We start from the raw sequence: 15,864 nt of genomic DNA on the forward strand, positions 1-15,864 counted from the left end.
TGTATTGCCTACTACTATATCCTTCCTTAACTTACTGCTTCTCCAATAAAACATATTTTAATCTATCGTTTCCTCTACTAAAAAAGAAAATTGGCTTGGTTGATCTAATTTGAGTTGAATATTCGTTTTTTAACCTTGGAGGAATACTTCTAAAGACACAAAACTCAATTTTGACTCACTTAGAGAACTGAGGAGTTCCTGATTTTTTAAAACCATCAATAGCTTTGTTGATTAGTATGCTACTCTAAGTGATTTTTAATTTTATTTCTTTTTGGTGTGACTTTTTTTAACCATTTGGAAAAACTAAACAAACTGTTGTGTTCATAGCTCTCCATGTGTAGTCTATTAAAATCTACCTAAGGTGAACCAGAGTTCAGATTTGTATGTTTGAAAGAAGTGATTTTCAATTTTTTTTTTTTTTTTGATCTGGGACATATCAAACAAAAATAACCATCTCTTTTTCACGTTCTCCAAGCCAGCCATCTGTAAACATAAAGCTACTAAAAGATAGTTTTTAATAAGTGGCATATACATGTCCTGCCATGACTGTGACCGCTTTCGTTCTTACTCCTCTGTGCAAGGATTGACAAGTGTGTGTGTATGTGTGTGTGTGTATATATATATATATGCCTTGCCACAGCTGACTTTGGGGCACCAAAATGTCTGAATAAATTCATATGGTGGAGCAGTACCCTGGCAATGAAAACACACACTGATTTGTTATGAAAATCCAAAATAACTCCAGCAACATACAACTTAAGATCATAATGTGCTTTCAAAAGCATCTCTAAGGCCGGGCGCGGTGGCTCACGCCTGTAATCGCAGCACTTTGGGAGGCCGAGATGGGCGGATCACAAGGTCAGGAGATCGAGACCATCCTGACTAACACGGTGAAACCCCGTCTCTACTAAAAAAATACAAAAATTAGCCGGGCGCGGTGGCGGGCGCTTGTAGTCCCAGCCGCACGGGAGGCTGAGGCAGGAGAATGGCGTGAACCCGGGAGGCGGAGCTTGCAGTGAGTGGAGATCGCGCCACCGCACTCCAGCCTGGGAGACAGAGCGAGACTCCGTCTCAAAAAAAAAAAAAAAAAAAAAAAAAGATCTCCAAAAGCATCTCTAGTTCAGATCCTAGCCCCACCATTTCTTAGCTTGTGATTTGGGGAAAGACAATTGATTTGTTCTTCTGTTTTGTCTGTAAAATGAAGAGGATAATAATATCAAACCCAAATTATTTGAGAATGATGACATCATGAATATAAAGTAGCTATTAATAGTTTAGTGCCTATTATTTAGTGGAAATCTGTCTTGGTTTTTATTTTTTTTATTTTTATTTTTTTTGGTTTTTATTTTTTTATTCTGTCAAAACATGTTACTTTGTGTCTGATTTTTAAAGATCCTTAAACCTTATCTTTTTTAAAAAAATAAATTGGTGAGAATCTTTAAAACATTTTTGTGACTTTGAACAGAATTTATTATACAGCAAATAGGCATGATGTAGCAGAAAGACTACGGCATTAAATGAAGAGACCTGCATTGGTATATAATGTGTACTTGTAAGTAGTTCTAGCAAATATTTGTTGAACTGAAATAAGCTTTGAACTTGTATCCACTGCTTAGTCCTGTTACCTTCATATCTTTACAAATGTCAGAAGGAACACAGAACAAAACCTTCAGAGTACCTGGTACATCGTGTAGCTCCCTTAACCACTTAAAAGCATGTTTTTAAAAAGTCACAATGACCCTCGGGTTCAAGAAACCCCTCCAAGTAGCTCTGCCATTCCCAGCACATTTACTTCATGGTGCTCAATTCCTAGTTTGAATGTGGTGAGTGATTTACAATAAAGTACTTACTGTGTAAGTTACTTTCTATATTTGTCAGGAATGAAGAAAATAGAATCGGGTATGATTTTAAGACTCTCTGTATCACTTTTTTTTTTTTTTTTTTTTTTTTTGCTTTTTTGTTTTTGTAATTTCAACTTTTATTTTAGATTCAGAGAGTACATGTGCAAGCTTGTTACATGATACTGGGTGATGCTGAGGTTTGGGTATGAATGATCTCATCTCCCAGATAGTGAGCATAGTACCCAATAGGTAGGTTTTCAGCCCTTGTCCCCCTCCCCCTCTACCCTCTGTAGTAGTCCCTAGTGTCAGTTGTTCCCATCTTTCTGTCCACATGTACCCAATGTTTAGCTCCCACTTATAAATGAGAGTGTGCGGTATTTGGTTTTCTGTTTCTGTGTTAATTCACTTAGGATAATGGCCTCTGGCTACATCCATGTTGCTGCAAAGGACATTATTTCATTCTGGTTCATGACTATGTAGTATTCCATAGTATTATGTACCACATTTTCTCTATCCAGTCCACCACTGATGGGCACCTAGGTTGATTCCTATTATAGGTTGAGACCTATAACAGATCTTTGCTATTATGAATAAATCTGTGATGAACGTACGAGTGCATGTGTCTTTTTGGTAGAATGATTTATTTTCCTTTGGATATATATCCAGTAATGGGATTGCTCAGTCGAATGGTAGTTCTGTTTTTAGTTCTTCGAGAAATTGCCAAACTGGTGTCCACAGTGGCTGAACTAATCTACATTCCCACCAACAGTGTATAAGGATTCCCTTTCTCTGGAACCTCATCAGCATCTCTTATCTTTCGTGTTTTTAATAATAGCCGTTCTGGGCCGGGCATGGTAGCTCACGCCTATAATCCCAGCACTTTGGGAGGCCAAGGTGGGCAGATCGCTTGAGGTCGGGAGTTCAAGACCAGCCTGGCCAAAATGGTGAAACCCCATCTCTACTGAAAAAAAAATACAAAAATTAGCCAGGTGTGGTGGCGGGTGCCTGTAATCCCAGCTACTCAGGAGGCTAAGGCAGGAGAATCGCTTGAACCCAGGAGGTGGAGGTTGCAGTGAGCTGAGATTACACTCCACTGTACTCCAGCCTGGGAGACAGTGCAAGACTCCATCTCAATAATAATAATAATAATAATGGCCATTCTGACTGGTGTGAGATGGCATCTCATTGTAGTTTTGATTTACATTTCTCTGATGATTAGTGATATTGAGCATTTTTTCATGTTTGTTGGCTGCCTATGTGTCTTCTTTTGAGAAGGATCTATTCATGTATGTCCTTTGCCCACTTTTAATGGAGTTATTAGTTTTTTTGCTTGTTGAGTTATTTAAGCTCCTTATAGATTCTGGATATTAGACCATTGTCAGATGCATAGTTTGTGAATATTTTCCCCCATTCTGTAGTTTGTCTGTTTACTTTGTTGATGGTTTCTTTTGCTATGCAGAGACTCTTTCGTTTAGTTAGGTCTCACTTGTAAATTTTTGCCTTTGTTGAAATTGCTTTTGGGGAACAACTCATAAATTTTGCCTCAAAGCTGATGTCTAGAATCATCGCTCTATCCCCCAGGCTGGAGTGCAGTGGCACAATCTCAGCTTACTGCAACCTTCGCCTCCCAGGTTCAAGCAATTTTCCTGCCTCAGCCCCCCGAGTAGCTGGGACTACAGGTCCAGAATTTCTTTGGAATGCTAAATATTATTTATTGACTTGGATCATTCTTACTAGTGCTAAGATTCACTAGGTAATGGTAATATAACTTAGAATTTGGCCCTTGGCCATTGATAATTATGAAATATTTTTGTGTGTTCTTTGTCTTCATATATGTCCGATCTGAAGTTATTAACCCTGTGGGCTAATAACATGAAAACAATTCTAGATAGCTTGATGGGGAGGCAATAATAAAACATTTATAATTGGGCACAGTGGCTCATGCTTGTAATCCCAGCACTTTGGGAGGCTGAGGTGGGAAGATCACTTGAGGTCAGGAATTGGAGACCAGCCTGGCCAACATGGTGAAACCTTGTCTCTATTAAAAATACAAAAATTACCTGGGTATCATGGTGAGTGCCTGTAATCCCAGCTATCTGGGAGCTGAGGAACAGGAATCGCTTGAACCTGGGAGGCAGAGGTTAGTGATCCGGCAGTGAGCTGAGATCACGACATTGCACCCCAGCCTGGGCAACAAAGCAAGACTCCGTCTCAAAAATAAAATAAAATAAAATAAAATAAAATAAAATAAATATATATATATATGTAGGTATGTATACAATAGTTTATCATTTAGCAACTTCCTTACTGTTTACTATTAATCTTTGAAAATCTACCAGAAAAATCAAAGCTAAAATGTTTGGTACCCAGGGCTTTAAAGTTTGGAGGCAGATCTAATGAAAATCTGGCATAATTCATTGTATTCTCATTTGGATTATCTCTTTAGATTTCAGAGAATCAGTGGAGAAATTGAATTAAGTGTTTTCACAATAGCCAGATTTGATTTACTGAAAATTAAGCCACATCCTCATTATGATGCATCTTTCTCACAAATATACAAGCCTTTTGAGATATTACAATAGCATTCAAGTGAGGTTGTATAATATCTTATTTCTCTTGCCATGCTGAAGTCAAGAGCAGATCACAAAGTATATGTGACTTGGAAAGTGTGGTGCTGATCAGTGCCATTCTATCTAATGAAAATGTTATAAAAGTTTTAGATGGAAAATAAGTTTTCCAGGTCAAGTGATGTATTGAAAAATATGGGCAAGGCCTAACAGTTGAGATGTATCAACAGGTATAAAGCAGTTATAAATCCTTCTTACTGGGACAACAGAGTTGGGGAAGTTACACAGAAGATTTGGTTTAGCTATTATCTTCATAATTTCTATGTCTGGAAATTATCTGCCATTGCTAAATTGATGTTATGAAGAATAAGATTAAGAAGGTGAAAGGCTAATCTTTTTCAGTGTTATTTTAGCCTATGGAGGTGCTTAGAATTTCTGAAATGCTCATTTGCATGTTGTAAGGCCAAAAGTATTGCAATGTGTTATTTACCAATAACTTCCTTCTCTGGCATAACCTGTTTTTGTGGTTAATTCATTGATGTTATAATAATGCAGCTTCTGTCAAAACATTAAAATAATGCTTTGAAATATATCGTTTAAGATGATGTTGAATTCATTCAAGCAAGAAATAAATGGCAATTGTGTTTAATCTCTCAAATCTGCTTGTGACTATACTAGAATATTTAAATATTTTTTAATCTGAAAAAGGAAATTTATCCCTTGGGAATAATTGCTTGTGATTTGTTCAAGGCTAAGCAGAGAACAGAGAGGGCAAAGAAGCAAATTGTGGCTTATAAAAAAAATAAGATCTAAATGTATTTTGACTGTATCTTGAGGGAGATTTTATCATTTTTTACCCTTGAGGTTCTCCTTATTAACCCTTCATACTTGTATTTTATTTGAATCAGCCCAGCCTCATTGTTTTGGAAATAATATTCTCATAATGTAATAAAATGCTAATATTCATTTAAAACGTTATGGAAATATGGTTAGGGACACGTGATCTCTGGAGCCCTACCTTTTAATACAAATAGTCAAGATGGGGCTATGCTCTAAAAAGAAAGGAGTATGGAACGAGGTGGTCAGGAGTATGCTATATGTGCTGATACTGCCACCAGAATTATGTCCGCATAAATTTTGTCCTCTCTTGAATAGCATATGTCGCCCTGTAAAGCTTTCTGTGACTTTTCCATGGAATCAGTTCCTTGTGGTATCTGAGGATCAGATGGGAGATATAGAAGAGAGGAGGTTTGCCCTTGGTTCTCCTTCTGTGCTCCTTAGGCTCTCAGATAGGAAAGACTAACAGGAAAGCAGGGAGTAAATTCGAAGGCTTCCTTCTTTCCTTCTTTCTTTTTTTTTTTGATAGAGTCTTGTTCTGTCACCCAGGCTGGAGTGCAATGGCACTATCTCAGCTCACTGCATGCTCCGCCTCCCGGGTTCAAGCCATTCTCCTGCCTCAGCCTCCTGAGTAGCTGGGACTATAGGCGCACGTCACCACGCCCAGCTAATTTTTGTACTTTTAGTAGAGATGGGGTTTCACCATGTTGGCCAGACTGGTCTTAAACTCCTGACCTCAGGTGATCCGCCCACCTCGGCCTCCCAAAGTGCTGGGATTACAGGTGTGAGCCACTGTTCCCGGCCCAGGCTTCCTTCTTTCTTAGGCCTCATTTATCAGTGGGAGAAAGTAGATGGTAGTAAATTCAAAACAGGCTGAATCCTCTGCCTTCTAGAAACTGACCTAACATGTAAACGTATTCCTTCTCCTCATCTAACTTGTTCAATCAAAATTATCCTTCTCCTAGGATATCTCAACTAGGATTTTATTTTTTGTCATAATTTAAAAGCAGTGTTCACATTAAATCATGAATGAATGATGGTGTCCCATAACAGCTACAGAAATATTTACATGAAAGTCCTTGTTAAGTCAAAAGAATCTCTAAGTAAGAAGAAAACTTAGGCAGTGGATAGGACATCACTAAATAGTTTCTTGAAGTGGGAGCTATGTCATATGGCTTTGTATTTCCAAAGTACCTGATACTGTGTTTAGCTAGTAGTAATTCTAAAAATATTTGAATGAAAGCATATTTAAGATGTGGCTTCTCTGAGTTCCTTCTAGGTAGAAAGGAGACCCATGCACCCATCTATCACTATACCATTGATTACAGTGTCAAGTGGACCTCAGTGGGCCTTTCTGCCATAGTCTCCCCTAGAGCAAACTGTGGAGACTTGCCCTCATCCCAGTTCCTTAGAACTCTTCTCACTTATCCTATCTTCCTCAGCCTCTGCTCTGTCCTGTTTCTCTTCTACTGATGGTTGGGATGGCTCTAAAGAAATTTAGCACTCAATAATTGATGATGTTTAAAGATGATGTTTGCTTCTGGTCTGTGAGCCCCACTTTTTCACATTGTCTGCCTCTTAGAAGCGAGACTGGAATCAAATGTATTCATCCATCTGTATAGCTGGACCTTTCATTTAAACCCTCAGCTTAACAGTGTTTGATTATGCTTACATCTTATCATGGTGTTGCTTACCTGCTCCTGGAACAACTTATAAAGATGCTTATTTGGGCTGGGCATGGTGGCTCACGCCTGTGATGCCAGCACTTTGGGAGGCCGAGGTGGGTGGATCACGAGGTCAGGAGTTCAAGACCAGCCTGGCCAAGATGGTGAAACCCCGTCTCTACTAAATATGCAAAAATTAGCCGGGCGCAGTGGCATATGCCTGTAATCCCAGCTACTCAGGAGGCTGAGGCAGGAGAATTCTTTGAACCCAGGAGGCGGAGGTAGCCGTGAGCCGAGATGGCGCCACTGCACTCCAACCTGGGCAACAGAGTGAGACTCCATCTCAAAAAATTAAAAAAAAAAAACAACCCCTTATTTGTTTTGTTGGGAAATTTAAAGGGTACACAAAGGGAATCAAGGCAGGAAATAGTGGTTGTCATTGAATGGTTTGCCTGATTACTGCCTATTTTGGAGAAGATATTGATAAACCACATTGTCTGGCATATAGTAAGAATTCCATATATATTTGTTGGCTAAATAAATATCTGAGAATTTTTCTGACCAGGCACAGTGGCTCACTCCTATAATCCCAGCACTTTGAGAGGCCAAAGCAGGTGAATCACTTGAACCCAAGAGATCGAGACCAGGCTTGGCAACATAGTGAAAGTCTCTCTTTTAAAAATACAAAAATTAGGCCAGGCATAATGGCTCACGCCTGTAATCCCAGCACTTTGGGAGGCCAGGGTGGGTGGATCACCTGAGGTCAAGAATGTAAGGCCAGCCTGGCTAACATGGTGAAACCCAGTCTCTACAAAAAATATAAAAATTAGCTGGGTGGTCAGGCATGGTGGCCCACGTCTGTAATCCCAGCACTTTGGGAGGCCAAGGCAGGCTGATCACTTGAGGTCAGGAGTTCAAGACCAGCCTGGCCAACATAATGAAACCCCGTCTCTACTAAAAATAGAAAAATTAGCTGGTTATGGTGGTGTGTGCCTGTAATCCCAGCTACTCTGGAGGCTGAGGCAGGAGAATCACTTGAACCCAGGAGACAGAGGTTGCAGTGAGCCAAGATCGTGCCATTGCACTCCAGCCTTGGTGTCAGAATGAGACTCTGTCTCAAAAAAAAGAAAAAAAAAAGGAATTAGCCAGGCGTGGTGGCACATGCCTGGATAATCCCAGCTGCTCAGGAGGCTAAGGCCGAAGAATTGCTTGAACCCGGGAGGTGGCAGTTGCAGTGAACCGAGATCGTGCCACTGCACTCCAGCCTAGGCGACAGAGCAAAACTCCAACTCAAAAAATAATAAATAAATAAATAAATAAATAAATAAATAAGCCTGCTGTGGTGGCACGTGCCTGTGGTTCCAGCTAATTGTGAGGCTGAGGTGGGAGGATCGCTTGAGCCCAGGAGACAGAGGTTGCGGTGAGCTGAGATCACACCACTGCACTGTAACCTGGGTGACAGAGCAGGACCTTGTCTCAAAAAAAAAAAAAAAAAAAATTCCAAATGATGACTTAGTGTGAATACCATAATTTTATATTGCTCCAGGCATTTTCAGCATCCTGCTTAGTATTTTTAAATGTCTTAAGGGACTAGTTATTCTCTATGTATGTATACGTGATAAAAACTAGAAAATTAGTTAGACTATCTAAATTTTTCTGTTTGAACACTGAATTGAAAAACTGTTTTTTGGGTGAATGCCAAACTGACTCACACATAAAGAGTGTCCTTCAAATTAGCATAGGTTAAGTAACAAAAATCTAATTTCTTTATTACGGTAGCTAGTTTTTTTTTTTTTTTTTTGGAGACAGTTTTACTCTTGTTGCCCAGGCTGGAGTACAATGGTGCAATAACCTCCACCTCCCAGGTTCAAGTGATTCTCCTGCCTCAGCTTCCAAGTAGCTGAAATTACAGGTGCCCGCCACCACTCTCAGCTAATTTTTGTACTTTTAGTAGAGACCGGGTTTCAGCATGTTGTCCATACTAGTCTCGAACTCCTGTCTTCAGGTGATCCACCTGCCTTGTGCTCCCAAAGTCCTGGGATTATAGGCATGAACCACTGTACCCAGCCTAAAGTAGCTAGTTCTAAGCATCTATGCAATAAATTGCATGTTGGCATAAGCCGTCACTTTGGCTGTTATTGAGCACATGGTATGGAATAAAAAACCACATGAAATGAAAATCAAGCAGATTTTTTTTTTTTTAAAAAGATTTCTGAAGTTAGGGATGGGGGTCTATTATGCAGACATATGTAATTTGGGCATAAAATAGTAACATGAATTTGAAGAAAGTATATTCCTAAAGTAGAAAAGCACTGGCTTGCCTTCTAGAATCTCTCACCCAGGAACTCTTGGGAAATCCAAGCTTTTTGACGTTGCTGGTATTGAATAATCTTTCTATAACACAATTGTCAAATAACAGTGTAAGGAAAACCAGTTTAAATAAAAGACTATTTTTGGCAGTTCTCTGAAAGTCATCTAATAATTGAGGCTGAGATAAAGCTCAAAGATAGGCTATATACTGTGAACTAGAAACATCAGCTATTTCTTTTCTTTAGATGTGAAATTATACATGGTTTTTTTTTTTTTTTTTTTTTTTTTTTAGAATCAGGGCTGAAGTGTATTTTTTGGAAAAAATGTAAATGAAAGAAAAACAGTTGTTGGAAGGAATAAATGCCTGTACAGCTGGAGCCTTGGTGGAGGAATTCAAGAAAAGTCTCACAATCTTCTTATGAAATTTTAAAACCCTTTTGTTGTTGTTGTTCTTTTTTTTATTATTTTATTTTTGGGTTCTTAACATGTAGTATTCCATATTATTTAGGAAAACCTGCCGGTTGCCATTAAATAAACAGATCACACTGATAATGAATAAAGGGCTCTTTTTAGCCATTGCAGAGATAATATGTAATGATAATAAACTCACAGTAACCATCCCATGTAATTTCATTGTCTTAGGATTTTCAAACACTAGCAAGACTGAGTTCAGTATGAATTTTAAGTCTGTTTGGAGAGTATACATTTCTAAGTGTTTTTTCTTTATGTTCAGAATTTACTTGAGTAGAAACATGGGTCGCCTGACTAGATTGTCTGTGAAAGTCTGCCAGAAACGGCAGTTTAACTGTCTCCCTCCTATTTTAGTGGAGCCTGGCTACCCTTTGACTATGGACCAGAAGATCCCAGGGCATGGGCTTGTCTAAGAGCTATGTGAAGTGCCAGCATTCTGGCTCTATCTTATGTCTTAGGTAGCTTTATCCCCAGGTTGGCCCTAAGGTTAAATTGTCCTAGAGTTGTGCACATTCCCCAAAACTATATGAGGTAAAGTCTTTCCTAAGCTTAGACCACTCCCAGAGGTCTAAAGAACTCCAAGAAACTGAAGTAAAGATTAGGGTTGATTACCTCTTTGAAGAGGCAGTTTTCCTCCTCTCATTTCACTACCAAATTCATAGTGTTCCCAAAACTATTTGCATGCCAGGATTAAGAATTGACCCTTGAATTTAATTGACTATATAGTATTGGTGAGAGCATAAATAATTTGCAAAACCTTTTCAGAGTCTTGACGGTGTTTACCAGACACTTTCACATTTTGGTCCAGGAATTCCTTTTCTACATGTTTAAGCTAATAAAATAATCACATGTATAATGATGCTGATGGTCAAAAAATAAACTAGAAAGAACTCAGGCCAGGCATGGTGACTCACACCTGTAATCCTAGCACTTCAGGAGATGAAGGCACGCAGAACGCTTGAACTCAGTAGTTCAAGACCAGCCTGTGCAACACAGCGAAACCTTGTCTCTACAAAAAAATACACAAATTAGTCGGGCGTGGTGGTGGGCACCTGTAGTCCGAGCTACTCAGGAGGCTGAGGTGGGAGAATCACCTGAGCCCAGAAGGTCAAGGCTTTGATAAGCTGTGATTGTGCCACTGCACTCCAGCCTGGTGACAGAGTGATACCTTGTCTCAATAAAGTTATAATAAAATAAAGTAAAATAATTTTTAAAAAATACATACATAAAAATAAACTAGAAAGAACTCAAATATCAAACAATGGCTAAACCAGTTATAATAAATCTATACAATGACATTTTATATAGTTCTTAATATATGTAATGCAGAGATTTATTAGCATAGAAAAACATTCATAATATATTGATGACTCAAAACATACCTATTATTCTGTTTTGGAAAGTGGAGGAAAAAGTGTGTGTGTGTGTGTGTGTGTGTGTGTGTGTGTGTGTGTGTATACACATGTACATGCATACATATACATCTTATTATTTTTTGAAATGGAGTTTTGCTAATTACTGCTATTTCACAATACTAGTTAAGGATGTTTGGGGTTGGGGTAAGCAGACTGGAGTGCAGTGGCACAATTTTGGCTCACTGCAACCTCTGCCTCCTGGGTTCAAATGATTCTCCTGCCTCAGCCTCCTAAGTAGCTGGGATTACAGGCATGCACCCCGATGCCCAGCTAATTTTTGTATTTTTAGTAGAGATGGGGTTTCACCATGTTGGCCAGACCAGTCTCGAACTCCTGACCTCAAGTGATATGCCCGCCTCAGCCTCCCAAAGTGTTGGGATTACAGGCGTGAGCTGCCACGCCTGGCCCATATACATTTTCTTTCATTTTATTTTATTCTATTTTATTTTATTTTATTTATTTTGAGACAGAGTCTTGCCCTGTTGCCCAGGCTGGAGTGCAATGGTGTGATCTCTGCTCACTGCAGCCTCCGCCTCCCGGGTTCAAGCAATTCTCCTGCCTCAGCCTCCTGAGTAGGTGGGATTACAAGGATACGCCACCACACCCAGCTAATTTTTGTATTTTTATTAGAGACAGAGTTTCACCATGTTGGTCAGGCTGGTCTCAAACTCCTGACCTCAGGTGATCCATCCACCTCAGCCTCCCAAAGTGCTGGGATTACAGGCATGAACCACGGTGCCCAGCCCATATACATTTTAAAAATAATCTTAATAGTTGTATTTCTAATCTGTCAGCAAAATTGTCAATTCTACCATGAAGTAATCCCCACAATTTTTCACTACACTCACTACTACTACCATGTCCAAGACCTTCTTATATCTCTCTTGAATTATTTCAGTACTCCTGATTGGTTACCACTTTTTCTCCCTTGCTTTTCTAGTCTACTTGCAATACAGCACCTAGAATGATCTTGTTAAATTTAAATAAGATCATTCCACTGCCCAAAAATCCCCTAAAGACCTCCAGTGTGTCTCAGAGTAAAGCCAAAGTCTTTATTTACAGTGGCCTACAAGGACCCATCTGCTAGTCTTACCGCCATTCCTTTTAAGAAAAATCATATACTGGCGGGCACTGGAATTTACTATGCTGTTTTTCTTTTTTCACTTAAGCACAATGAAAAGAATAGCTACTCTAATTACTGCTCATTCACAATATTAGTTAAGGATATTTGGGGGTAGGGTAAGCATAGTTTATTAAGCTTCTCTAATGGTTTTTTAAACTTTATCTTTTTTTAACACCTCATAAAGTTAATTATTTTTTAGTGTTTGCAAAGCTTATCTTTTAGTCATGCCTGTGTTTATGGTACTGTAGAATTCCAAAAGTTCATTTTACTAGTATCTCAGTATGCAGAAATTTAAAAAAAGAAAGGAAAGAATATTGGATTCTTATAATGAAGAAACATAGCGATTTAGAGCTACACTTGTATGTATGTGTGTACCTAGAGTACCTCCATGGGCCAAATACTTTGGATGTTTAATCTGTTATATAGGACCAGATTAGTTACATTGACTCTCGAACTCCTGGCCTCAAGTGATCCACCTGTGTCAGCCTCCCAAAGTGCTGAAATTACAGGTGTGAGTGACCACACCTGACTCAAATTACATTAACTCTCTAAGGCCCCTAGACAATTACATAATTAATGTTAGTCTTTCTGTGCTCACTTGTCTGTCACAGAGTTGCTTTTAAGCTGGGTGAATATGAATCCATGCCAGAGAGTATTTTGAGTGCCTCCTTTTAAGAAAAACAATGGTCCCAAATCCAGATATATGAAGCAGGTAAATTAAAAGGTAATTATTTTTCCACAGAAGGAGTCACTGCAATGTTTTCTTAAATAGTTTCTTTTCAACTCTAGGCTATGTGTAAAGTAATATTTAACTGTATTTTATTCTGATGAAAAGAAATTGGTTTACAGACTTAGGAGAATAACAAATTATCTATTGGGGCTTATTGCACAAGAGGTGAATCATCCAACTTGTCTCAGCACCCAGAGATGGAACTGTTTAAGGCATTGAGCATTGTTTTATCTTGACCACACTGGTCTCACAGACAGGGCCATCGGTCTTCTTGTTCTATGGTAAACGGACCAGGAAATCCTGTGGCCTTTTATGGGACTGTCCCGGTTCATAATTCTGTTTGGTGCTTGGCTCCTTGGGGTTTCCAGTGGTGGAACGTCAGTGAAAAACACAGGCTTCCTTGGGGCTCTTCCCACTAATAGGAGGAAGCCCCGAGATCTGGACCAAGACAAATTGAGGGGAAAAAATGGGTCGTTGGTGAAATGTCAAAGGAGATTAAACTCACTGCCTCCTAGGCAATTCTTCATCCAACAAAATTACTTTTTCCCCTTTGTTGTGCAAAGGGCACACAGACACACATACCATTGGTAGTATACAGTGTAAACACAATCTAAAATAAGATCTAGAGGGGAACTCACAGGCAGAAAAGCAGCAAAATTGTCCAACCCCCATCCTCTTGCCATTGAGCAGAAAAGTGTGCTTAGTTGGGTCAGACAAGCTAGAACACATCCTGGAAAGGACCCCCATAACTCTGTAATTACAAGGACAGGAGGCAGGAAACATCCAGGAGTCTATGGAACAATGGGAACTTTGTGGGTGACAATGTGGTCTTGTTAGAAAGAGGGACCCTCCAAAGCTCCACCGGTGGTATCAGCCTCTTCTTCCATTGAGCTAATTCACATCTACAGCGCAAACTTTTTTGCTGAGGTAGCAAAGATACATCTGTATTTCTCTCTTCTCACTGTTCCTTCCTGATATTTTCCCTAGCATTATGCTCTACTTGACATCAAAATAATGTGTCTAAAGGGAATGTTTTGGAATAAAACTGATTTGTTTTTCCCTTGGTTCTTTCACCTACATCTTGTTCAGCAAGTAATATATGCATACATACATATACATACATATATATACATGTATATATGTACAGCAGCTGCAGTCTAATGGAGGGGAGGAGGCATATAAAGTAATGATTGATATATTTTAAAAGTCCATCTTAAGTCCTGTGTGTAAATGAGTATTGTCCTCCTCAAAGTAATTTCTTCCTTTTTCACTATTTGGTCCCTCCCTGCAAACGCAAGGCATTTAGTCAAGGACTAAAGGCAGCTTTGCATACTAAAAAATACCAACATTCTTCAACTTCCAAAACTGTCTGAACCAATCATTGGTTTCATGTGGTGTTTTTTGTTTCCAAGAAATTTCAGAAAGATGACTTCCCAGTTGTATTTACATACTCCAGATCTCCCAGATGTGGCTTCAGTTTCTCAGTGATTTATCTTCCTATTCTTCAGACTAATCATTTAAGTATATCTTTTGTGTTGATTGTGGTCATGGTAGTAATCATTTAATTTAATAAGTCCTGGCTTTTTTCTGTTGTTGAGGATTTCACATTTAATTCTGATTATTAGAAAAACATACAGGGTGGAGACCAAATGAAAAATGTACCTGAAAGCAGAACTAGAAATGAGGGATGGACTGATGGGTCTTAAATATAAAAATGAGTTTTATATTCAAGAGACTTAAGTTTGCAAAGTTGTAAACTCTCTAGCCTTATTGTGCCCTTTTGTAGCAAAGAATATCCCTTTCTAGTTAATTCAGCCTGTTATGTATGTGTTTCATCCTGAGAGCCACTCATCAGGGCTCTGGATTCCATACCACCAGGGTTCATATCCCAGCTCTACCATTTATTGGCCACATATATAAACCTCAGTTTCCTCATCTGTAATATTATTACAGCTATCTACCTTATAGAGTTGTTATGAGGATTAAATGGATTAAGATATATGTTACTTCCTTTCTCTCTTTTTTTTTTTTTTTTTTTGTGACAGAGTCTCGCTCCATCACCCAGGCTAGAGTGGTGCAGTGGCACCATCTCAGCTTACTACAACCTCTGCCTCCCAGGTTCAAGTGATTCTCATGCCTCAGCCTCCCAACTAGCTGGGATTACAGGCATGTGCCACCACGCCCAGCTAATTTTGTATTTTTTAGTAGAGATGGGGTTGGGGTTTTGCTATGTTGGCCAGGCTGGTCTTCAACTCCTGGCCTCAAGTGATCCACCCGCCTCAGCCTCCCAAAGTGCTGGGATTACAGGCATGAGCCACAGTGCCCGGCCTTATAAGTTACATCTAAGTAACAGTGCCTGACCCATATGATGAGCCCTAAGTAATTGTTAGTTGTTATTTTTAAATTAATGTAATATTTCTATGAACCCTAAATGATTATTGCATGAGGAGAATAGATTTTTTTATCTGGTATAGACTTGGCATAGACTTGAACCCATTTCAAATCCTAATTCCTCTATACATTCTCAATAACTTCAGACTTACCTTGATCTTGCCTCAAAAAACATTTCATTTTATCAGTAGAAACTATAGGCCAAGAGGGAAGAGGAGTAATTAGGAAGATGCTAGTGCAGCTTGTTGAGTATTTTAGTTTCCCAGTTTAAAATCTGTTACATCTCCTTTGACTGGAGCAGTGGGGGGTAGGGGAAATCTGTTACATACGCATTTTATAACTGAACCTGTTACTGCTAGTAATAGTTCTGAAAGCTTTGGTTCATTTTCTTGAATTTTTTAGGAAAACATAGTATCTGCAAATAATGGTAATATAATATTTTTTTCTTTTCTAACATGTGTACTTCATTATATGTTGCTTTGGCTAGAACTTTCAATATAATAGCAGTAGCAATG

The 15,864-nt window shown here is 39.0% G+C and overlaps 1 protein-coding gene across 5 annotated transcripts in view; it reads left to right on the forward strand.

Moving 5' to 3' along the window:
- Positions 1–15,864, forward strand: part of MICU1 (mitochondrial calcium uptake 1) — a 264,556-nt gene that overhangs the window by 117,873 nt on the left and 130,819 nt on the right. The gene's annotated exons all lie outside the window — the stretch shown is intronic.

The sequence above is a fragment of the Macaca fascicularis genome, chromosome 9 (assembly GCF_037993035.2).
Source record: "Macaca fascicularis isolate 582-1 chromosome 9, T2T-MFA8v1.1".
NCBI lineage: Eukaryota > Metazoa > Chordata > Mammalia > Primates > Cercopithecidae > Macaca > Macaca fascicularis.